We start from the raw sequence: 23,775 nt of genomic DNA on the forward strand, positions 1-23,775 counted from the left end.
CAATTAGGTGTTGCAACTATGAGTGCCACAGTGCCTAAATACCTTTAAAAATCTCGGCTCTAATCCATTAGAGCTAAATCTTCAATACAACCAGGATTTGAAAGGTAATCCATGACATATTTCTTGTTAGAAGCTGAATATCTATCTCTAGATTTCAGTATTTTAATGGTTTCAGAGTAGCAGCCGTGTTAGTCTGTATTCGCAAAAAGAAAAGGAGTACTTGTGGCACCTTAGAGACTAACAAATTTATTAGAGCATAAGCTTTCGTGAGCTACAGCTCACTTCATCGGATGCATTTGGTGGAAAAAACAGAGGAGAGATTTATATATACACACACACACACACACACAGAGAACATGAAACAATGGGTTTATCATACACACTGTAAGGAGAGTGATCACTTAAGATAAGCCATCACCAACAGCGGGGGGGGGGGGGGGGGAAGGAGGAAAACCTTTCATGGTGACAAGCAGGTAGGCTAATTCCAGCAGTTAACAAGAATATCAGAGGAACAGTGGGGGGTGGGGTGGGAGGGAGAAATACCATGGGGAAATAGTTTTACTTTGTGTAATGACTCATCCATTCCCAGTCTCTATTCAAGCCTAAGTTAATTGTATCCAGTTTGCAAATTAATTCCAATTCAGCAGTCTCTCGTTGGAGTCTGTTTTTGAAGCTTTTTTGTTGAAGTATAGCCACTCTTAGGTCTGTGATCGAGTGACCAGAGAGATTGAAGTGTTCTCCAACTGGTTTTTGAATGTTATAATTCTTGACGTCTGATTTGTGTCCATTCATTCTTTTACGTAGAGACTGTCCAGTTTGGCCAATGTACATGGCAGAGGGGCATTGCTGGCACATGATGGCATATATCACATTGGTAGATGCACAGGTGAACGAGCCTCTGATAGTGTGGCTGATGTGATTAGGCCCTATGATGGTATCCCCTGAATAGATATGTGGACAGAGTTGGCAACGGGCTTTGTTGCAAGGATAGGTTCCTGGGTTAGTGGTTCTGTTGTGTGGTGTGTGGTTGCTGGTGAGTATTTGCTTCAGATTGGGGGGCTGTCTGTAAGCAAGGACTGGTCTGTCTCCCAAGATCTGAGAGAGCGATGGCTCGTCCTTCAGGATAGGTTGTAGATCCTTGATGATGCGTTGGAGGGGTTTTAGTTGGGGGCTGAAGGTGATGGCTAGTGGCGTTCTGTTGTTTTCTTTGTTGGGCCTGTCCTGTAGTAGGTGACTTCTGGGTACTCTTCTGGCTCTGTCAATCTGTTTCTTCACTTCAGCAGGTGGGTACTGTAGTTGTAGGAATGCATGATAGAGATCTTGTAGGTGTTTGTCTCTGTCTGAGGGGTTGGAGCAAATGCGGTTATATCGTAGCGCTTGGCTGTAGACAATGGATCGAGTGGTATGATCTGGATGAAAGCTAGAGGCATGTAGGTAGGAATAGCGGTCAGTAGGTTTCCGATATAGGGTGGTGTTTATGTGACCATCGCTTATTAGCACCGTAGTGTCCAGGAAGTGGATCTCTTGTGTGGACTGGTCCAGGCTGAGGTTGATGGTGGGATGGAAATTGTTGAAATTTTAATGCAACACATTTCCAAGAGAATGTGCTCAGATACATCAGTGATGGATATTTTTAAAGTGCACAGAGTTCCTGATTTTACAAAGCACATAAGCATGGTTTTAACTTTACAACCATTCAAATCAGTGGACCTACTCATGCTTTGCTGGATCTGGACCTCAGGTTCCAATCACTTGTGTGCATAAATGTATGTGTTTGCAGGACCAGGGCCTAAATGTTAAAGTGACTGACAGAATCTTGTCCCAGAATTTAAAGTGAGTCTACCTGCTATTTTTACTGATCATATTCCTAGACAGGTCTGTACATAAAGTACATCTGGAGAAATGGCGGTATTCACTTCCTACACTATCTACCTGGCAGAATGTAATGTAGCATCTGTCACTGCAGATGACCTCCTGCTCAAGGGCTGAGTGTCACATTTGGCTAAAAGTTTAGTTTCTGTGCCCTTAATCATAAAAATATCTCTTGTAAAATCACCCTTCACTTTCGAGCACAAGCATTGCTTACCTTGATGTTGGTGTTGCTGCTTGTATTCAATATCTATTGATCACCTTATTTTTTCCTCCATCTTAATAAGGGATGTGTTTTTGTAGCCAAGCTCTTGAGCACATGAACATCATAAAGATGAGGCACTCTTTGCCCTGGGAAAGGTTGAAGAGCTTGAACAGCTGTGGATGGGATAAAAATAATTGCTTCAAAATTCCAAATGTTCTGTACAAAAGATCTAAAGGAACAGTGTGCTGCATTAAAATGCACTCCCCTCGGAGTAATAGGATTCGCAAGAATAGTCATCAGCCAACTCTCCATAGGATGGCTTCTGTTTACTGTGATGGTTAATTTGAATGTACTTCTGTAAAACCCACCTATAACATTCTGGTATATTACTTGTACTTGAAAAAGTAGTGAGGTATTATCAATAGAATCCCAATTATGCTTTTATGTGCGGGCCCAAACTATGAATCTGATTACAATTTAATATGACAACATTTTAGGTCCAGTACATACAATTGTGAAATTTGAGGATTTCAAACAAGTTTGTATAGATGTATATAGCCAAAATTTCACCTTAAGTTATATTTGTATAGTTCAGCATTAAGGTATATGAAAGCTTTAAGGTATATTCATGGTTAAAGCGTTATAGATACATTTCAATAATAAAAGTGCCAAATTATGCCAGCCTCATTTATGTTACATGTTAATGTAAGCCCCATCCTGTAAAATTTCATGTACATGCTTTCCTTTATGCACTGAAAGTAATCCAATAGAAGTCACCACGACAATTTACGAAGCATAAAACTGAATGTGTGCATTGTTTTTGCAGCATCAGGGCCTTAATTCATGGGAGCTACTTTTAACTCAGTTTGAGCAAGAGTAACAAAATCTGACCTTAATGTAACAGGATTTTTATTACCAGGCTACATTTGTACAAAGCTACACCTGACCAAAATGCATGAAATATACTGTGGCAAACAAAACAAGAAATTCCACATGTAACAGCAAATTGCACATTTTGAGAACAAAATTACCATTTTGCATATGCAGTCTAAGTACATTTACTTTTAAAAAATGTAGCCCTCTTAAAAATAAACAAACACAAAACCCTCAAATATTGTCTACACACAATATGATTAGGGATAAACTATGTCTATGCTGTGCACTATCCTAATGATGAAGGCAACACGCCCAAAAAACTAATGTTATGCCCATCTCATCTCGAAAAGGAAACATTTCAGTCAATGGAGAAGTGGAATTATTCTGTCCATCATCCAAAACCAGCTCAATTTAAGTACAATGCATAAGTCTTTGCAGGCTAGATTGGAGCCATAGTTTGGATATAATCAGATTAGATTAGATTCAATCAGCCCAAGGTAACCATTATTTAGGAGATATTTGAAAGCATAAAAATTGAAGCAGTACTAATTGAAATGGTTTGCTGCATTGGCCTAACATCTAAATTGCCTTTCTTACTCATATATATATATATATATATATATATGGGTCAAGTCCCCTTGCAGGTTCCCCCAAAGGCACTCTCTTTCAGTAGACTTAACATCCAAATGTCTGTGCGACCACCTCAGTAGAAAAACCACATTCTTCCTTTGTAAAAGAAAAATCACAGTTGGATTCAACACAGATGCTATGCTGTGACTTTTGCTGGGGCCATTAGCAGATTCCCAACTATTCTGCACTGCTCAAAGACATATATAAACCAAAGCTTCCAATACTAACTGACTTTCAAATGGAAAGCATATGGGAGACAGTGGTAATCCAAAGACTACTGAAGACAATGGGGAAAAAAATCCCATTAACATCTTTGGATCAGAGTCGTGGAGTTCAATGAAAAGTTATCCATGTGTTGTCTGGTTTCCCTTCAGTTGGATCTGAGAAGATAAGAAAAGTTGTGTCTAGGGCCTGCTTCCAGAAACCTTGTTTCAGACCATATTCACTTCCTGTAAAAATTATTTTTGTAGATACGAGGCTGGAATGTAGATTAGCCAAAACCATTAAGATTTACATCATTATTAGTAATTACTGTGTAATGTATGGATGTAGGTCTGGAATGGTCTTAGAGGAAGCATTTTGTGTGCCTGGTTATGTACTTTATTATGTAATGTTTATTTTTGTATACTCAGTTAAATGCATAATAGGCCATGTAATGAGAAGGAAGGTAAAGGACAATTGCTAAACTTTACAGCCATTTTGTTAGTGGTGGTCAAGTTCGATCAGTCAGAAATAGCAGCTACAAATGGATGCTGCTAGACAGAGTCTGAATAGTACAATCTTTTCCTAACGGATGAAGCTCTCTCTTGGACATTCTTTTCTACATCTAATTGATCTAGAAGTTATGCCTCAGCAAGGAAATTTCTCTGTTAAACACCTTTCAGGTGAAGGTTATATTGCCATATACACAAGTAAGGTGGAACAGATGTGACTATTATTGTGGAAAGAATTTGTGTTCTTAGTTAAGAGAGACTGTCCTTTAGAGAATTTAAATGTCTGATACCAGGACTAGCTGCAATTATTGTTATACATGCTGTAGATGTGTAACACTATTTTTAATTGGAAATATCTGTGCTGAAACAGAATTCAGGTCTTAAGTGCAAAACATGTGGTTCCTTTATGTTCTGCATTGAATTTTAATCTTACCAAATTATTGCATAAATATATGGAATATAAAGAAAATGCTACTACTGCTCCATAATATGTGAAACCTACCCAGTTTCAGTATTTTATTCATATATGGTAAAGACATGGATGAGCCAGGTCAAAGAACTACTGCCTACCAAATTACTGTATTATTGAAAACTTCCACTATATCCAACCCTCAACAAAAATGTTGGAATAATACTATCAGAGCTGAAGTGAACCCATTCACTGCCCAGAAAACTGGATAAACAATGATTCTTGATCTGCGGCTTAACTTAACCCTGTGTTAAACCTGCCTCATATTTCCTAATATTCCATCCAGTTTTCAGCAGATCTATATCTATGCTAAATATAGCTCATCAGACACTCTGACTCATAGCCTAGTTCAAGACTAACACCACCTCCTTTGTAGAGATACAATTTCCCCCTAGAAATATATTTACTAAGGTTGGCCAGAAAACAAGAAGTCCATTACATGAAAAAATGTCACATTTTGGCATTTGTTTCCATTCTAATGCAGAATTAAACTGATAGCTTTTGAAAGGGATGGAGGAAGAGGGGGGAGAGAGACCAGAAAAGCCAATGGCCCAGTATATAGGTGACTCTGGTTCAAGTCCATGGCCTGAATTAAGCAGAACAGGGACTTGGACCCAGTTGTCCTACAACCTGGGTGAATGCTCCAGTTGACTATTATGGGTTGTTGTCCCTCTGACTAAAAATTCTACCCAACCTAAGAAATGGCTTCAACAGACTGGCATATTCTGACAAAAACAATTCCTGGCAAGCTGCATTGTTTACAAAGTTGCCCTGTGATCTTCCATGTGCACTTTTACTAAACTGAAGGCACATTTGCCTCCATAGCTGCAGCATTTATCAGAACTTTGTTCTAGTTTGTGTGGTCAAGAAGAAATCCAACCTCATTATCCACAGAGAATACTACATAGACCCATCTAATTGAAGACTGCCTTTGTCCACTTGGAGAACAGAAATCATTTACATCAAGGAAAGTTATTTCTTCAACAAAAAAGAAAAAAGTCAATATCAAATGCCCCACTCTTCACTGGTTTCCTGTTGTCTTATTGGCTTGATATTGGTCTACTCCTGAAAGGTATCTCTTGCGGACAGCCTCTGTTCGGAGATTAGAATCTGTGTTTTGTAGCTAAAAATCTATTGGTCCACTGACATCAGTGGAGTTACACTGTTTTACACCAGCTGGGAATCCGTCTCCTCTTCAACTAGCTGAAGTGAAACTCTGTCATTTCTTTCATTTCATTCCATCCAAGTGATCCTCACTCTCCCCTGTTGGAATGGTATTCAGCTGAGAATGTTAATAGGAGCTACAAGACTCTATTTGATTAGGGACTCAAAAAGTTTGATATTTCATTGGTCACTTATGCCTGTTCAAGTGTGACAGAGGAAAGAATACAAGTATCTACAGAATGAGCTTATCCATCAGAGAAATACCATTTATAGGCAAAGAAAATTGTCTCTTCTCTTCTCCATCTCTAATAATGTAGCTGAGCTAGAAATACAGAGCAAAAATTTCTTTCTTCCTGTCTTTTGAAATTTTTAAATATTCTTTTAAATCTCACTATCTCAGTTGACTCTTCATCTTTTTATCACCATTTGTCCACTTCTTCTCTGGTTCGGATATAACAACTCATGCTCAAACATTGAGCATGAATTCCATCTTTTCCTTCTATTGTCCATTGTTAACTAGCTGTTAAGTAGCCATACACAATGAACGAAGAGGAGCTCCATTTGATTATTCAATTTTTCTCCTGGAAAAAAATAATTTCTATATTATATATAAATTTCATAACTCATCACTGGATGAGAATAAGTAATGAGTTCTACGTTCACAATCTATTATTAAACACATATTATTAGAGTACAATACATTTAGTGTGGGAGATTAATTAACAAATATTCTTATGAGGTTATTATAATAGTTTGTGTGTGACTTATAGATTTAAATTATATAATAAATCAATCATCCTGCTAAAATAACAAATGACCAGCAGAACATTAAACCTTGGCACTCTCGTGGCATAGACTGGGAAGTTAAGACCCCAAATCTCCTTGAATGTCAGCTGTAGAGAGTGGTCTACTTGGTGATGGAGAAATACATACAAAATACCTGGGATTTATTCTCCACTGCCTTGCACCTTGTGTGGTCACTTACTCCTGTGCAAAATGCTACCAAATCAAAAGATCATCCTTTTTGCACACAGGAAAATGAGTACAGAAGGGGCAAGACACTGGAGAATCAGATTTCCTATCACCTGTTCGTAGATTCTTGTCCTCCAGCAGAAAGGAAAATCATTGACTTCAGTGGGACTTAAACACAAGCTTCCATGCTTCCATGTTTTGGGGTCTATGCTTGGCAGTAAATGTGTGTAAGATTAGACCTTACAATTGCAGCCCTTCCTCTTTAGCTCACTGCATCATAGTCTGTGACTCCAGGGTCATTCCCCATGTTTTTTTTCCCCTGCAACCATGAAATATTACAGTTTTTATAAGTTGTGGACTGAGTACAGGACTTTGAATTTTAATTCTGGCTTTAAAAGTAAGGCCATGGCCAACTTACTTAAACTCTCTAGGTAAGGTTCTCTATTTCTTTGCAGCTTGTGTAGTCATTTACATCTGTGGGGAAAAAAGCACAGAGAGCATGCAAGACATGACCACCAGTACAAATGAGTGAAAAATACTGATTTGGTGGCATTTTACATGCCACCTTCACTTTGCACAGGTGTGAATGTTTACAAGAGGTGCAAGTCCTTGCAGAATGAGTTCCTCTGTCTCAATCTGATGACTGATAGAAGTGCAAGTCCTGTGACCAGGTCTATTCTTTCCTTATCAAAAAGGATTTCTAGTATGATAATAGTTCACAATAGAGTTTCTTAGTATGTTTCTTATCTTATCCTTTAATACTGATTATTTAGGTTTCTTATGTCACTGTTTCTTTTTCCCTAGGAGCTTTGTGTACAAATTGTCTCTTCCACAGAAGAAACAGTGTTCCTACTATCTGTCTGCCACAAGGGAAATACGGTAGGAGTGGAAACCATCCCTGATTTTTCAAGCACAAAGAGACAAATTCTTCATAATCCTTAACAGATTTACATGCATTTTTACCACTGTGCCCTTCTTAAATTAAAAAAGTAGCATTAAAAATAAGTTTTATGTTTTCCTCCAAAGAAACATCAAATTAAAAAATTAGAAACATTTGTCTTTCTATAGCAGCTCAAATGAATTCTTTCCTGGGTATCTGGCTGGTGAATCTTACCCATATGCTCAGGGTTCAGCTGATCGCCATATTTGGGATCGGGAAGGAATTTTTCTCCAGGGTAGATTAGAAGAGGCCCTGGAGGTTTTTCTCCTTCCTCTGTAGCATGTGGCACGAGTCACTTGCTGGAGGATTGTCTGCTCCTTGAAGTCTTTAAACCATGATTTGAGGACTTCAATAGCTCAGACATAGGTGAGAGGTTTAACGCAGGAGTGGGTGGGTGAGATTCTGTGGCCTGCGTTGTGCAGGAGGTCAGACTAGGTTATCACAGTGGTCCCTTCTGACCTTAATATCTATGAATAAATCTATGAATAAATGAAATATTTTTTAAAAGAATTTTAGGATATCCGTGAAGATCCTGTCTTAGCAGTGCCCAGTCATTTAGATTGTTCTCTTATAGGTCTATTCAATAATAAATATTTTCCAATTTCTAATTAAATTGTCTCTGCACCCAACAGGTTTCCTGAGCATGAAAAATCCAAGCCCTCCACCTGCAAACCGATTATGTGGATTCATCAGAATTTTCCCTTCACAGGTAGGTAGGTAGGTAATTTTGGGATATAAAGCTGGAGTAGTACACAATCTGTTACAAAAGTGGACATAGCCCCAGGGTAAAAATAAATAACCTCACACAGCATTATTTTTTTATATTTAAAATATTATTACTTACTCTCTTGCCACAAGTCAATTTCCACTATCACTTCAGTGGCTTTGGTTAATCTGGATTGTGTTTACTATGGTAAATCTTGAAATGGCCAGGACTTACTGGTCTGATTGGTAGTGTAGATTTTTTCCAGTACTCACCTCCACTGGAATGATGTATTAAGGCTTTTGTGTACATACAATTGAGAGAAACCATGTAGCCCACACAACTCCAATATTCTCTAACACTCAGCTTCTGCATACAGAGCTAAACTGTGAACCCATTACTCCCACTGGCATGCAGTCACTCAAGCCAGCCCACTGATGTCAGTGCCAGAGGGAATGAGAGTTTCATAATCTCGCCTATAGCACATAGGGGTAAGAAATGTCATATTCTTTTTCATTGATGATGAGGGAAAAGCACTAAAGATCTAATGGAGCATTCTTAGATTTCCAGGATTTTTAAACTCAGACTTCTCAGTCAGGTAGAGGATTTATAGATATGCAGCTTAAGAGATCTGAAGAGCTTCTAACACCTGCAGCCACTGAGACACTTTGTTGCAGAATAGAGCCCTCAGAGAGCTGTTTTCTTCCACTTGTCTTTAATCATTCTTCTGTTTTCCCCTAATGAAAAGTAAATAAAGGTGCCACTTGCATTTCATTCCTTCCCTTCTGGGTCTGTCACTTGCCATGTGACAGTGGCAAAGAGGCACAGAAAAAGTTGTTTTCTTCTCACATTTCACAAGAATCTTTACTGGGATAAGGAAAACAATATTATCCCTAAAGCTATTATTTTTCTCTCTTTCTCTGCTTCACAGTTGAGCTAATGTTAGAGCTTTCCCTAGTCTCCCTCTTGCCTGGCTTCCTATTACTGTTTTAAAGAAAAAATCCTTGCCTTTCTGATTCCATTCTGGTTCCAGTAATATGTATTTATTAGAGCATACGCTTTCGTGAGCTACAGCTCACTTCATCAGATGCATCCGATGAAGTGAGCTGTAGCTCACGAAAGCTTATGCTCTAATAAATTTGTTAGTCTCTAAGGTGCCACAAGTACTCCTTTTCTTTTTGCAAATACAGACTAACACGGCTGCTACTCTGAAACCAGTAATATGTATATCTTCCAAGATGCTATTATTGGTTGTTGTTTTTTTCAAGAAGCATGTCTATCACCCTAAGAATTTTTACTTCCTTTATTTTTAACTTCAGGGCCTTATTGACAAACCTCATTATATTGAAATTTCCCTTTCTAAAGTTTAGTGTCACTGTGTGCCTTTTTGGTCTCCTACTTCCTCTCCCAAAGATATTGAGCCTAAATATATTATTGTTGCTATTACTTGGTGGATCAGCTACTCTCTCTTTTTGAATTAGCTCTTGTGTGGCACTGTACTTTAAGGCAAGAATAGCCTCTTGTATTATCTAGAACTATGACAGGCTTCAGAGTAGCAGCCGTGTTAGTCTGTATTCGCAAAAAGAAAGGGAGTACTTGTGGCACCTTAGAGACTAACAAATTTATTTGAGCATAAGCTTTCGTGAGCTGTAGCTCACAAAAGCTTATGCTCAAATAAATTTGTTAGTCTCTAAGGTGCCACAAGTACTCCTTTTCTTTTTATCTAGAACTAGTTGTTCCAAGAAGCAATTGTCAAGAATATGTCTCTAAAGTTTGTCCCATTGTGCTGTTTGACTAGTTTATTCATAGATTTTAAGGCCAGAAGGGACTATCAGAACATCTAGTCTGATATCCTGTATATCACAGGCCATAGAACCTGCATTAAGCCCAATAATTTGTGGCTGACTAAATCATATCTTTCAGAAAGCCACCCAGTCTTGATCTAAATATATCAAAAAATGGAGAACCCACCACTTCCCTTGGCAATTTGCGCTAATGGCTAATCACCCTCACAATTAAAACAAAAAACAAAAAACCTGTCTGGTTTCTAATTTGATTTTTCTGTCTTTAACTTCCAGTCATTACTTCATATTATGCCTCTCTCTGCTAGATTAAAGGACCCTCTAGTTCCTGATATTCTATCCCTGTGAAGTTACTTATACACTGTAACCAAGTCACCGCTTCATCATTTTGGTAAACTGAACAGATTTTTCTTCTTAAATCTCTCACTCTAAGGCATTTTCCCTAACTATTCAATTATTTTTGGAGATCTTTTTTGCACCCTTACCACTAAATGTGGATAGTTGAAATCCCAAATATTAAAAATTTCTCAGATTTGCTCCCGGTGATGTCTTTCTCAACATTGTTCACTCAATTCCTTTTCTTCATATAGAGGTGATAATAAGAATGTGGTGTGAGTACCATTAATGCTCAAGTCACAACAAGTCAACTGAGCTTAGAACCAGCTGAAAATGCCTCCTGTTTCTTCTGATCTGAGAACTTTGATCAATCTCAGTTATATATAATGTCCTGGTGCAACTATGTCCAATAAAATAGATGGTGTTCACTAGCCTTTTTCTTTATCCAGTTTTATCAAGATATGATCTCCTGATTTATACTTGGGTAAGCTTTTTGGTGCATTCTGAGAGTTTCTGAGAGTTAATTAACACCATTTGAGATTTGGTATATCAGGCTCCCATTCTTTAAGCAGAGTCATTTACAACAAAGATTTACTCTCAGGTTGGAAATATTGCTCTGATCTGTCCACACATATGTAACTGAGCTGGACTTAACACCAGTGACTGCCATGGGAGTTGTCCTACAATTTGGCAGAGATATTTATGTCTTTTGTTGTAGAATTCTCTTAGCAAATTGTTCTCTCTTCCTGTCCCTTTTTGTGTTGGTAATGAGGGCACAAAGCAAGATACCTGAAATCATCCACTAGCTTGGAATTCAGAGTTAGCAAATTCTGGCCTGTTGTCAGTGACTACCGGTACTTCTTCCAGAATGCGAAAATGAGAAAAAATACTTATATCTTTTCTGTGACCTGTTGACTTGTAAGTCAACTAGAAAACAGGATTTCTATAAATCTAAAGAAATAGTTAATGGCAATCACAGAAATACATTCTGTTTTTTTATGCAGGGTATTATGCTTTTCTAACACATATTGGGTAATTCTGAGGGTTTCTAATCATTTATACTATGACTCCATCTTGCAGTTTAGATCCTGCCCTATGTTGGACTATAACAGAGATCTTAGTACTTGCTCCAGCATTTTGTGAAGCCATGGTGCCCTTCTGCATTCTATCTAATGTCATCTTGCAAGTACTATGGGACTGCAGTATGATTGCCATAGGTAATCATAAATTTCACTTCAGAGAGTTCCCCTCACATTTCATAGGTGCTATAGACTGCTTATGGGATTCCATATAAGTATCAAACTTATCTTAAAAATAATTAGTATAATGGCTATTTTAATTTTAATTTCTGGGGTGAAACTGACAGGCCACTCAAAATATATTTCTAGATTATCCTTGCCTCTGGAGAATATGCATGATCAGTAATATTCCTTGATAAGGTATCAATAACCTTAACTTCCAAGGTAGCTATCATCATAACTTAATGTTTTTATTGCTGCATCTACCCACTGTGCTAAGCACTGTACAAACATATAATGAAAAGACAGTCCCTGCTCCATATCGCTTTAAGGTTGCAATCTCATTAAATGCATGAGCAATGTTTGACATCTATGGGTATAGAGTCCAGATTTTCAAAAGGTGCATTCAAGATGCAGATAGACACCTAACACTGAGTGGGATTTTCAAAATCACTAGGGAACCTAACTCCCATTTATTTTAATAAATCACTAGGGCACCCTCCTCTGCCTTGGTGGGTTCTGCGCTTTCTGGTGGATTTGCTCACCTCAGAGATTTATGGCAGTCCCCAGTTTGGCTCCTTTTGTTAGTGGCACAAACCTGCCGTTCACTCGGCTAACCTCATCACTGGCCAGCATGAGGAAAAGGAGGAGAACGATTCCCGCAGTCTCTGCTGGGCCACCTAATGGGTCAGGGGACAGGCCAGAGACCTTCCCCTCTGGTGGGACCCACAGTCCAGATCAACTCCTCTTATATCAAATAGGGAGTTGGGGGGATGGGGAGAACCCGGGCCCGACTCTACTATGGGTTCCAGCCCAGGGCCCTGTGGATTGCAGCTGCCTATAGTGTCTCCTGTAACAGCTGTATGACAGCTACAACTCCTTGGGCTACTTCCCTATGGCCTCCTCCCAACACCTTCTTTGTCCTCACCACCAGACCTTTCTCCTGATATCTGATAACGCTTGTACTGCTCAGTCCTCCAGCAGTATGCCTACTCACTCTCAGCTTCTTGCACGCCTCTTGCTCCCAGCTCCTTGCACGCACCTCAGTAACTGAAGTGGGGTCCTTTTTAAAACCAGGTGCCCTGATTAGCCTGCCTGTCCTAATTGATTCTGGTAGCTTCTTAATTGGCTCCAGGTGTCCTAATTAGCCTGTCTTAATTGGTTCCAGCAACTTCCTGGTTGTTCTGGAACAGCCCATTATCTTACTCACGGAAAGGGGATCTGCTTAATCTGGGGCAATATTCTACCTTCTATCACTCTCCTGTAGCCATCTGGCCTGACCCTGTCACAGTGCCTAAACTCTTCTTTAAATTCCAGTAGGCCTTTGCCAATAACTTTGAAAATCTGCTCCTAGTTCTTTACTGTTCATTAATGGTACCAAAGGTTTTGTGGCTTTTCACTAGCTTGACATTATCAAGATTCTGCAGATTTATTTTGAACTTCTCATATGCTGATGTGCACACCAAACTTTCATTCAATTTGGTTTCACCTGGCCTCTGAACCCAAAAGACATCTAGAACTACATGCTGCAGGCTTCCACTCATATCCATGTAACCAGATTAGCACTTAAGGCCTGATCAACACATAGATTTTGACCAGCATAACTATTTTAGTTAAGAGTATATGTTTTTACCATATAGTTATATCAGTACAACCCCTATTGGTATCAGTTATACTGTTATAAAGATGCCTTACACGGGTATATCTAATTCCCCTTCCCATATGGTATTATAGTAGTATAGTGACTTTTATATTGGCATAGCTGCATCTACATGAGGGGGGTATTTTACCACTTTATACAGTACAGTTAAAGTGGTACAACTTTCTAGGACAGACAAGGCTTTACATTATAAATAGCATGGGCTTTTTGAAGAAATAATAGATATGAATTTGCTCCAACATGTTATCATACCAAGAAATAGCAGCTGTTCTGATCCATTTTAGGTGGTGTCAGGTGACTGGGACAAGGGCAGTCTAGTCCAGTGGTCAGAGCAGGTGTCAGGCTTAGTGATCGGAGCAGGCATATTAGACTAGGTTCAGAGAGGTTCAAGGCAGAGGCAGGACAAAGGCAAAGCTGGATGCAAGGCAGGAGCAGCAGAACAAAGTAACACAGGAGCAGGCACAGTGGTGGGCATGAACACTGAGCAGCCAGTGAGGTGCTGCTGGCTTAATAAAGGCATTATACAGATGCTGATTTAACTGATACAGTAATTACATTCCACAGTTAGAGGTTCTGAAGTTTCATATTTGAGTTTCCTCAAAACAATTAGGTAAATACCATAAGGTTGTGGTGACTTATTAATGTTTAATTTATCAATTTGTTCCAAAACCTCCTCTAGTAATACCTCAGTCTTGGACAGTTCCTCATATTTGCCATCTAAAAAGAATGTAAATTTCCTTCACATTCTCTGCCGTGAAAGCCAATGCAAAAAAATCATTTAGTTTCTCTGCAATGGCCTTGTCTTTCTTGAGTGCTCTTTTAGTGCCTTGATTTCCTAGTGGCCCCACTGACTATATGGCAGGCTTCCTGCTTCTGATGTACTTTTAAAAAATGCTGTTAATTTTTGTGTCTTTTGTTAGTTGGTCTGCAAATTCTTTTTTGGCCTAATTATACTTTTACACCTGACTTGCCAGAGTTTATGTTACTTTCTATTTTCTTCAGTAGGATTTGACTTATTTTTGTCACTAGCTGCCTCTTTTACTCTGTTCTTTAGCCATGGTGGCTTTTTTTGGTCCTCTTATTGTTTGTTTGTTTATTTTCTTTTTGAGGGAAGGGAAGATACATATAACTTAAGCCTCTATTATAGTGTTTTTTAAAAATGCCCATGCAGCTTGCAGTTTTATTTTTGTTTAGCTAGCCTCCTCATTTGTGTGTAGTTCCCTTTTTGAAGTTAATTGCTACTGTGATGGGTCTCTTTGGAATTCCCCCCCCTACAAAGATGTTAAATGTAATTACAGTATGGTTGCTAATTACCTAGATCTTGTGCACCATTTAGGACTAAATCAAAAATTGCTTCTCCCCTTGTGGATTCCAGGACAAGTTGTTCAAAGAAGTATTAATTTATTGTGTCTAGAAATTTTATCTCTACCTTTCTTCCTGAGGTGACATATACCCAATCAATATGAGGATAGTTGCAATCCCCCATTGTTATTGTGTTTTTTGCCTCTGTAGCCTCTCTAATTTCCCTGAGCATTTAACAATCACCATCACCATCATGGCCAGATGGTAGGTAGTATATGCCTACTGCTATATTCTTACTGTTTAAGAATGGGATTTCTATCCATAGAAGTTCTACGGTACTGTTTGATTCATTTCAGATTTTAATATATTTGACACTTCGCTTTCTTTCACATACAGTGCCACTCCCCAACCAGCACTATCACCATCCTGTTAGGTGGTCAGTAGTATCCCCTTTAATAAACCCTCCCCTAAGAGAAGTCTCTGTCTGAGCCATGTGCTACTCCACATCTGTCAGCTTTCCCTCATCTCTTAGTTTAAAAACTCCTCCATTACCTTTTTTAATTTTACATGTCAGCTAACTAGTTCTGTTTTGGTTTAGGTGGAGCCCACCCTTCCTGTATAGGTGGAGCCCTCCTTTCCCAAAAGGTTCCTCAGTTCCTAATAAACCTAAATCCCACCTCCTAACACCGTTGTCTCATCCATGAATTGAGACCTCTTTCCTGGATCTCTTTGAGACAAGTTGATGCTTTCAGAATGGGTTGTTAAAGATAGATGTATCCTTATATCAGGGGAAGTGCAGAAAGGCACCATCCCAGAGAAGTAGCAACTCCTCTTGGAGTTCCCATACTGGCTGCACATCTGCTACTGCACTCCTTTGTAGGATGCAGTTTCCTTCTCAAATTCAGCTGACCAGTTCTGTGAACCAGTGAATGGTGAGGGATGTAGCTATGGCTCTCACTTCTGCCTACTTCTTCATGACCATTTTGGGGAGCCAGGCACTCAGGGGAAGTAGAAACAGAACAGCATCTTACCAACCAGGAACACCATGTAATTCATGTTGGTCTTTATGTGTACTGTGTAAGGAGACTGTGATGAGTTCCCCCCTTGGGGTGCCACCTGGCACTGGGGTACCAATGAGCCCCCTGACCCACCAGCCAGGACTCCCTCTCAGCACTGTACTGTTGTGATAAGCTACAAAGCTTTCCAGGCTTCACTTTCACCAGCATACATACTAGTAGGTACACACCCAGCTGCAGTTACAAGCAGGGTCTCTGACCAGCCCCTGCATGGGAAAACTACTCCCAGCTCTTCAGGCACGCCTCCCTTCTGGATTATAAACCCAAAATTATACTGTCTTGCACTGCACAGGGAACTGTACAGCATAAGCTCATTAAATTATTCCCCTCTCTCAATGTGGAGAGGAATATGCAACAGCCTTTTGCCCCTGAGTCATGTTGCACTTACGTGTGTGTGTGTAGGACTTCTGGGGCAACTCAGGGCTTGGGCTGTGGGTTTGTTTAGTTGCAGTAAAGACTTCCAGGCTCAGGCAGGGGTCCAGGCTCTAGAAACCTGAGAGGTGGGAGGGTCCCAAAGCAGCCCAAGCCCAGTCTATACTGCAATGAAACAATCATGCAATCCGTGTTCCATAAGCCTGGGTCATCTGGCATGGGCCAGCTGCAGATTTTTATTTGCAGTGCAGACATATTCTAAAAGGCAGAAAGGCTTGGAAGCAAAAGCTCATATCTCCTCACAGATCAATAACTAGACAGTGTCTTTCACTGGTCATGTCAGAAGAAGAGGGCACTGCTGAACATGGCCTGATAGGGGAATGGCTTGCACACAAGAGTGTAAAAACAATAATTTACTGTTATATTTTGATTTCCATAGTGGTCTGAAAACAGATTAAGTGGAAATCTAAAGCAGCCATAAACTTTCCCTTTCTTTCCCTTCCTCCCAGTTCAAGCATTCCTGTTGGGGCATGTAAGTTTCAATGCATGTAATTAGGTGTAAAGATGCATGTGGTGCCAATATGATAATTCTGGCACAGAATAAAGACTTCCTGTAAAACAAGTGACATTTGTAGGGTGATGCCAACTGTCTATATAAACCCTACTGTTGCTTGACTTCTATGCTGTCTTGTAAGCAGGCACAATGCCATCCAAACAGACGTGCATGACTTCAGTGAAGCAAAACACCATATATGTATCTCAAATTATCAAACATATTTGCCCAGAACACAGTTTCCACCCAGGAATGTCAAAGCACCCATCTGTCCTGTAAATCCAGATCCAATGAGTCATTAGCAACCCATCAGTAATTTGGATTGACTTCTAAAAAATATTCCTCTGAAGTAGACAGATAATTTTTAGCCCTGTTACCCCCTTTTAATGTTTGCAATTGGAGTTAGTCATTTTAATATAGTCCCCACTGTCTTTATTTCTATAGACCTACCCCTATGAAATTAGAAATGAGCAAATATTGGGATTATGCAATGCATCCGATGAAGTGAGCTGTAGCTCACGAAAGCTTATGCTCAAATAAATTTGTTAGTCTCTAAGGTGCCACAAGTACTCCTTTTCTTTTTGCGAATACAGACTAACATGACTGCTACTCTGAAACCTGCTTGGATACAGTTCAACTTTATATCATGTAGTATCTTTCATTCAAACTATATTCTAAAATGGCTTAACAGAATTAAATAATATGGAAATTCTGTGTTTAGATAAAAAAAAATCAACATCAGGAGAGGGATATTAAGTATTACTAACTCAGAAAAGTGATACCAGTCTAGATTTTAAAAAATGGCGGCCTAAAGATAGGCTTCTAATAGTACAATTTTCAAAGGCACCTAAGTGACTTAGGAGCCTAAGTCCCATTTACTTTCTATGGGATTTAGGCTCCTAAATCATTAAGGCACTTTTGAAAGTTTTACTCTAAGCCAACAGTTTGGCACCTAAATAAGTAGGCTTGATTTTCATAAATTCTCAGTACCCAGAAGTTAGGTGCTCAGCACTTCTGATTATGAGGTCACTTATTTAGGTGCTTAAATATAGATTTAGGAGCAAAACTTCAGACAGTCACTCACCTTTGAAGATCCTGGCCAGTATGTTTTGAATATCAGATTGGAATAGAGATAGAATGTTTCTGAGGGTTCTATGAGCATGCCATTCCAGACACAACCGCATCGGAAGAGAAAGATTTCCTCTGACAATATTGTGTAGAGAGAATCTTCATCAGACAACACTGGGATCAGTCAAATCCATCCTGTCCATTCAGTGGAAAGCAGAGTAAAACTGGGAGCCTGACAGGGATGCTAAACTCAAAGGGATTGATGCCTGAAAATTACTGTGTTTCCATCTGTCCCTGTTCAAAGGTGATATACGACAACAAGTTAGAAAATTAACTTGCTCCTTTGACACAGATACACAATAGAAAGTAATATTACATCTATTGTCCAATATCAAACTAAATATAGTGGATTGAATCCCATGGTTAGACTATCAAAAGACATTCCCCCCAAATTTTCCTAAGGGAACAGATTAGTTTTGCACAATGCCCTGAACATTAACACACACAAGTTCCATTGGATCAAGAAGGGAAACAAATTACAAAGCACATGCACTGAAAATTACTTTCCCCAACATTAGCACTAAGGGATTGAAAAACAAGAGCACATCAAAAAGAAAAAGAAAAGGAGTACTTGTGGTAGTACTTAGAGACTAACACATTTATTTCAGCATAAGCTTTCGTGAGCTACAGCTCACTTCATTGGATGCATGCAGTGGAAAATACAGTGGGGAGATATTATATACACAGAGAACATGAAACAATGGGTGTTACCATGCACACTGTAACAAGAGTGATCAGGTAAGGTGAGTTATTACCAGCAGGAGAGCAGGGAGGAACTTTTGTAGTGATAATCAAGGTGGGCCATTTCCAGCAGTTGACAAAAACATGTGAGGAACAGTGTGTGGGGGGGTAATCTTGTAGGTATTTGTCTCTGTCAGAGGGGTTGGAGCAAATGCAGTTGTATTGTACAGCTTGGCTGTAGACAATGGATCGTGTGGTGTTGTCTGGATGAAAGCTGGAGGCATTTGCATTTGCAACCCCTCAAACAGAGACAAACACCTACATTATCTCTATCAAGCATTCTCTATCAGGCCAGTCCTTGCTTACAGACAGCCCCCGAACCTGAAGCAAATACTCACCAGCAATCACACACCACACAGCAAAAACACTAACCCAGGAACCTATCCTTGCAACAAAGCCCATTGCCAACTGTGTCCACATATCTATTCAGAGGACACCACCATAGGGCCTAATTACATCAGCCACACTATCAGAGGCTCTTTCACCTGCGCATCTACCAATGTGATATATGCCATCATGCGCCAGCAATGTCCCTCTGCCATGTACATTGGTCAAACAGGACAGTCTCTACGTAAAAGAATAAATGGACACAAATCAGACGTCAAGAATTATAACATTCAAAAACCAATCGGAGAACACTTCAATCTCTTTGGTCACTCGATTACAGACCTAAAAGTGGCAATTCTTCAATAAAAAATCTTCAAAAACAGACTCTAACAAGAGACTACTGAATTGGAATTAATTTGTAAATTGGATACAATTAACTTAGGCTTGAATAAAGACTGGGAGTGGATGTGTCATTACACAAAGTAAAACTATTTCCCCATGTTTATTCCCCCCTCCCCCATTCCTCACATGTTCTTGTCAACTGCTGGAAATGGCCCACCTTGATTATCACTACAAAAGGTTCCCTTCGCCCCCTACTCTCCTGCTGGTAATAGCTCACCTTACCTGATCACTCTGGTTACAGTCTGTATGATAACACCCATTGTTTCATGTTCTCTGTGTATATAAAATCTCCCCACTGCATTTTCCACTGCATGCATCCAATGAAGTGAGATGTAGCTCATGAAAGCTTATGCTCAAATAAATTTGTTAGTCTCTAAGGTGCCACAAGTCCTCCTTTTCTTTTTGCGGGTACAGACTACCACAGCTGCTACTCTGAAAAGAACACATCAGTTGTTCTCAACTTTGGGAATATGGGCAGAAAGACAGGTGATTTCTCAGCTAGCTCTGACCCAAATATCTATCTGCAGCTTGAATTGTTCCTGAAAGTGGATAAGGAAACCACTTCCATATATTGTTTTCCACTGTTCATTCAGCTGTACTAGATAAGCTAATTATGATTTCAGCAGCAACCCTGAGACTGAAAAGAGGTTGCGCTAGAAAGATAAAAGAGATCATTACAAAACATTCTTACTGCATTAGCTGCAGTTTTACTAAAGGCATTAAATGACAGTGCTGAATTCACACATGTTTAGGTTTGGGGTATTTAAGCTATTTGTCTACATATAATGAAAACATAGTATTTTTCACTAACTGTCATTGTCATATTATGTGATTGATAGCAATATATATTGCAGTCAGGTCTGTATTGAATGATTAATTAATCTCAAATAAATGTCAAAGAGTTTTTGAAGTTGAATACCTGAAATTACTGTTTCTGAACAGTTAGATAAAAGTACGTGACTTTTTGCATTTGTTCCTTCTCCCTGATGAAGATTTTGAGTTGAAACATGTAGGCACTTTAAATTCCAGATAACTGTTAAGCGATGGCCTTAATTACTGTTAAAAATAAAAAACTGTATAAAATAAAGTATCTTAAATTTTAAGAGGCAATTAACTAGTGTGCATCTTGGGTATCAATATTAAATATTTAACATTTTTAGGCAAGATATCACTCCATTCTGTTTTCCCACGTCTATTATTTTGCTATTTGTACTTTATAAAACTGGTAAAGCTACAGCATTCCCTTTATTTTCTTTGTAATTCACTCAGGACTATGCAGTGGCAAAGAAGTTCAATTCCAGTGCTTCCTGTATCCGCCCACTACTTTTATTTTTCATAAGTAATAATCCCATCCTGTTACTGTTTCAATCACTGAATCCTCTAAGGCTGAGTCCTATGCATATCTGACAAGCTATACCGAATCCAGTGTGATTCCTTGTCAATATATCAGATGGCTTTTTTTGGTATCATATGTCTTACTTTCTTCTGTGGATAATGGCATAGTATAAGCTCTAGGACTTAGTCTAGCAGGTATAAAACACATTGCACAGCTAAAGGTTATTTTATGGCAGTAAAAGTAAATTCCACTGAAATTAGAAATGTATTTTGTCCAACAATGAAGAGGAATATCTAAAACATTGGCTGAAATAATGGAGGATCCCTAAAAGCAGTCCATTGTGCCCTAAGTCATTCTGTAGGTGAAAAAATAAGCTTCATACGTAACCCATTTTTTTCATGTCTTGTAATAAGCAAACTCTAAGCATAGCTCAGTATGTGATAGATTTCCTTCCGCAGGGTTTAGCCTTCCTAGGTCCAACCTATTGACAGAGTTCATTCCAGAAATTTATCAGCATGGGTCAGTGACAGATAAGTCACCGATATTGATACATCTCATACATTTTTACACAGAGTACCCTCTACTCCCTAAAAGAAAACTTCAGCACAGTTGCAGGAATGAGCAATGAAATATTAATTTACTAGGAATTAAAAGCACTTTTTGTGGCAACACTGCCTCTTTGCAAAGTCAGAATCATATTTTTATAATTCTATAGTGAACAAAACATTTAGAAAAGCTAGAATTGTACTATTAAATTAGTTTTAAGATTTTGAAAAGGCATGCAGAGGGGTAGTCTAGACGGTTTTGTAGTAGGAACCACAATCCCACTAAATCCCAATCTAATTGCATAATCTTGCTATGCACTGGGACTATTTGAGAACACCATAATAGAAGCGCAGATTAAATACACCAAATCTGAAAAGACAATCAGAGGACCATCAGGGGCCTTCAGCACTTGCCTGGGAGATGTGGTACATGTGACGTACTACCAGAAACAAGTATCTGAGAAGTTTGGGTGTATCACAGTGAGTCCACTGGGAAAAGACAATTCCACTAGTAGAAAAGGAACCTGGGAATATAGCTAATAGTGTTTCTACATTGCCATTGAAAGGCTAGGCTGAAGTACTGCTGAAGGACCCTGTAAAGCTAGACACTGCAGGAAATACCACCTAGCAGGGCCTGAGTGGCAGCACCCCACAACCCACTGATTGGTTCGTGAATGCCAAAAGAATGCCAAGAGAATGCCAGTATAGCTAAACATTTGAGTAATGGAGGCCGTTAGAGGCAAAAAGGTATCCTTTACAATTTGGAAGTCAAAATCTAGCAAGAATAACAGGAAGGAGTCCAAATTCTGGCAGGTTATGTATAATAAGGCAGACCAAGAAAGAATTTTAGAACCAACTTGATAAAGATTGTAAGGGACTGTGGAAGACTTTGTTACGGCCTAGCTAGGGAGCTTTCACTTTCTCGAGCCGAGAGGTTACTGTGGGACATAGATAGCTGCTTTGTTATTGTAGGAGATAGTTCTAGAAGGACACAGCTGCTGTGTTATTGCAGAATATAGATAGTTCTTGAAAGACATAGCTGTTTTGCATGGCCCTTCACCAGGTAGTAGAAAGCCCCCCTTTAAGAAGCACCTAATTCTATATTCATGAGCTGTTTTTGTGTAGTGCTTATTAACGCTGACTGTCTGCTTCTGCATTGGACTCCGTCCCAGGAAAAGCTCTGGTGTGCTGGCTTCCCTACCTTCATTACTGCAACGCTTGAAGTCCCCGTTGCAGGTGGGTCACTAACCTTCAATATAGCCAATAACTCACAGCTGTGTGTAAGCCTCATTTTTCTCAGAGTACTCCTGCCAGACCTGTGGTGCTTCGAGCACTGTGGCCCAGAACAAAGATGCAAAATTACTACTAAGAATTTTTTTTAAGTATAGCAGAAGCAGGAAGCCTGCAAAACACTCAGTGGGGCCACTTGATGACAAAGGTGCTAAAGGAGCACAAGGAAGACTACGCCATCAGAGTAACGTGAAATGAATCCTTTGCTTTGGTTTTCACTGCACAGAATGTAGGTGAGATACCTAAAAGAATAGCTCTGCTGTGGGTGACAAACCTGAGGAACTGTTCCACTTTGATGTGTCAGTAGAAGAGGTGTTAAAACAAATTGGTAAACTAAACAGTAAGAAGTCATCAGGACCAGATAGTATTTGCCAATAAGTTCTGAAGGAATACACATAGATACGAAACTGCAGAACTACTAACTGTAGTATGTAACCTATTGCTTAAACAAGCTTCTGTACCAGATGACTGGAAGGTAGCTAAAGTAAAGTCATTTTTAAAAGGGGTCCAGAGGGAATCCTGGCTATTACAGGCTGGAAAGCTTAACTTCAGCAGTGGGCAAATTGATACAAACTATAGTAAAGAACAGCATTATCAGACTCATAGATTAGCATGATTTGTTGGCGGACAGTCAACACAGCTTTTGTAAAAGGAAGTCATGCCTCACCAATCTATTAGAATTCTTTAAGGGTGCCAACAAGCATATGAACAAGGGTGATCCAGTGGATATAGTGTACTTGAACTTTCAGAAAGCCTCTGATAAGGTTCTTCACCAAAGACTCTTAAAGAAACTAAGCCATCATTGAATAACTGGGAAGGTCCTCTCATGTATCAGTAACTGGTTAAAAGATAGGTTGGTTTTGACAATGGAAGGTAGCAAACAGGTGAGTGCTGCAAGGATCAGTACTGGGAGCTGTGCTGTTCAATGAAGTCACAAATGTTCTGGAAAAGAGAGTGAACAGTGAAATGGCAAAGTTTGCAGAGGATACAAAATTATTCAAGATTATTAAGTCCAAAGCTAACTGTGAAGTGTTACAGTGGGATCTCACAAAACTGGATAACAAAATGACAGATGAAAATTAACATTGATAAGTGCAAACTAATGCACCTTTCGAAAAAGTCATCC

The 23,775-nt window shown here is 39.2% G+C and overlaps 1 long non-coding RNA gene across 1 annotated transcript; it reads right to left on the minus strand.

Annotated features, from left to right (window-relative positions):
• Positions 1-1,104: 1,104 nt before the first annotated feature.
• LOC122457605 lies at positions 1,105-13,102 on the minus strand. The gene is made up of 3 exons (XR_006277236.1): positions 12,831-13,102; positions 7,567-7,571; positions 1,105-1,116 (listed from the first exon to the last, which is right to left on the minus strand). It is a non-coding gene; the product is annotated as an uncharacterized LOC122457605 (long non-coding RNA).
• Between the last annotated feature and the right edge of the window lie 10,673 nt (positions 13,103-23,775).

The sequence above is a fragment of the Dermochelys coriacea genome, chromosome 1, assembly GCF_009764565.3.
Source record: "Dermochelys coriacea isolate rDerCor1 chromosome 1, rDerCor1.pri.v4, whole genome shotgun sequence".
NCBI lineage: Eukaryota > Metazoa > Chordata > Testudines > Dermochelyidae > Dermochelys > Dermochelys coriacea.